The 2465-nt window shown below is 36.9% G+C and overlaps 1 protein-coding gene across 1 annotated transcript in view; it reads left to right on the top strand.

The window, feature by feature from the left end:
* The window catches only part of LOC101859939, a 58434-nt gene that overhangs the window by 41162 nt on the left and 14807 nt on the right, over positions 1-2465 (top strand). The window contains exon 2 of the mRNA XM_005100059.3: positions 607-744. The gene's annotated coding sequence lies outside the window, so the exon portion shown is untranslated. The remainder of the gene's footprint in view (positions 1-606; positions 745-2465) is intronic.

Genomic DNA, 2465 nt, shown 5'->3' with positions numbered 1-2465 from the left:
CTCTCTCTCCCTCTCTCTCCCCCTCTCTCTCCCTCTTTCTCTCCATCCCTTCCTCCCTCTAATACACATAGCTACGCTTAGCGCGTCCACTGACATTCCTATTTTCAGACTATTCAACAAAATTAAAGCAACGACAAAGGCAGGCGCAAACACGGAAGCAACGAGAATAACAACACAAATAACATAAAAACTGGCGCTATTGATAAGAACAAAAAGGGTGTGTATACATGTTTCCTAACAGTTGGAAAAAGAATTAACGAAAGGCAACGAGGGACAACATTCACGAAAAGAAAAGAAAAGAATTACAAAAGACAACAATAGGGACGACAACACAAACGGCCACAGTTGTTGCTTTACAAACTACATTGTACAATGCACATTGCAAAGCACGACAGAGCCTTGTTTAGAGAAAGGGTGTGCGTTATGTAAATGCAATCAAGTAGATCACATGCATTATTATTTTTCATATTATTATCATCATCATCAACATCGTCATCATTATCATCATCATCATCATCATCATCATTATTATTATTATTATTATTATCATTATCATTTCCCTTTCCTCAAACAAAGACTCTAAAACATTCTCTATCGTTTCCTCAGGTTTTTCTTCTCGACTTCTCTCGTACGGTGCCGGTGTAGCACAGTGCTACTCGAAACAAAGCTGACTTGACCACAGGACAAGTGAGGGAATCATGTGACCGTCTATGTCTGTGACGCCAGAGAGCCAACAGTGAACTGGTGAGCATCGTAACTTGGGTCGTTTTTGTTTGTTTGTTCGTTTGTTTGTTTGTTTGTTTGTTGTTGGGTTTTTTTTGGTGGGGGGATTAACCGTGAGCACCTATTTTTGCATTAAAATAAGTAAAGAGAACTACAATGTATATTGAAACAAGAACGGGCATTTATTGCAAGGAAAATAGAAAGGATACCTGATGCCCAGATGCTAAGTGTTCCACAGAAATAAAACGAAGAGTTGCAATGGTTAAGGGTAATTTCAATAAAATAAGTCTAATCCTCAAATACAGAAATATCTCAATGACTACCAAAATGAAAGTTCTGAAAGGCTACGTGTGGTCCACCCTTCAGCACGGCTATGACTGCTGGACAATCGCTAAAAACAGTGAAAATAAAATGGGAGCAACAGAAATGTAATATCTTAGGAGACTGCTAATAATTTTTAGAAGGAAAAACAAATCATATTAGGTTGTACTTGAAAACAATCAGTTTCTGGGACACTTGAAGAGGCTCAAAGGCTTTGAACAATTAACTCTCACTTTCAAAATTGAAAGGCAAACAAGGCAGGGGTACACGTAATGATGATGATGATACCCGGAAACATAAGGGACAATAAAGAAAATATTACATGTTATCAGCGCCCTCCAACTATCAGCTTGAGCACTTTGGCGTGTGAATTCTAGCGATTAAACAGGCATGCAAAAAACAAACAAACACAAAACATAGATATTACGAATCAGTCAAAATATACACATCGACTTGATAATGAGTGTTATGGTTATGGAAAAGCTACGCAGACACAAAACAGAAAAAATGTAGGACGACGCCAAACATTCACGAAGTTGCTATGACATCACCTCACAACTTCAGCAATAATCATTTCTATATTTTCGATTACTTTTTAAGGTGAAAACGTACTTTATTGGCACTACTGTGGTAACACAACATTACAATTAATTTCAGAAAAAAACGTTTCTACATTTTCACTTACTTTTTAATAATATGATAACAAACGCTGTTTCATCTACTCTGGCTACCCAACATCACAATTAATTTCAGTAATAGCATTTCTACATTTTCACTTACTTTTTGTATATTATAACTAACGCTTGTGCGTTATCAGCATCTCCCCTTGACGCATAACGACAAAAGAGGACGAAAAAGTAAAAGTAACTAACATTGTTTGCTCTACTGTGGGTACAGAACAGTACAATTAATTTCAGAAACAACATTTTTTCTATATTCGCAATTACTGTTTTGTATATCATAACTAATGTAGCTACGGAAACCAGCTGTTGTCCCTTGGGTGATGCTGTTCAATACTCTTTGGATTGAATTCCAATTTAAGTAGTTTTGTGTGTGTGTGTGTGTGTTTGTTTGTTTGCTTGTTTATTTGTCTGTGTGCGTGTGTTTGTGTGTGTGCGTCTGTTTTTGTATGTGTGCATATATGTGTGTGTGTGTGTTTGTTTGTTTTGTTTGTTTATTTGTTAATGTGTATGAGTGTGGGTTTGTTTGTTTGCATATGCCCGTGTTTATCTTTGAGAGAGAAGGAAGGATCAGATAGATGGATGGATAGATAGATAGATAGATCGATCGATAGATAGATAGATAGATATATAGATAGATAGACGGCTGGCAAAGAGACAGATGAATGGATGGACAGACAGATTGATAGAGAGAAGGTTGTGAGAAAGAGAAGACAAGAGAGATAGTGAGAGAGAGAGAGA

Source organism: Aplysia californica, unplaced genomic scaffold (assembly GCF_000002075.1).
Source record: "Aplysia californica isolate F4 #8 unplaced genomic scaffold, AplCal3.0 scaffold00234, whole genome shotgun sequence".
Lineage (NCBI taxonomy): Eukaryota > Metazoa > Mollusca > Gastropoda > Aplysiida > Aplysiidae > Aplysia > Aplysia californica.
The sequence above is the reverse complement of the archived record's forward strand: the minus strand, read 5'-3'. Positions and strand labels throughout refer to the sequence as shown.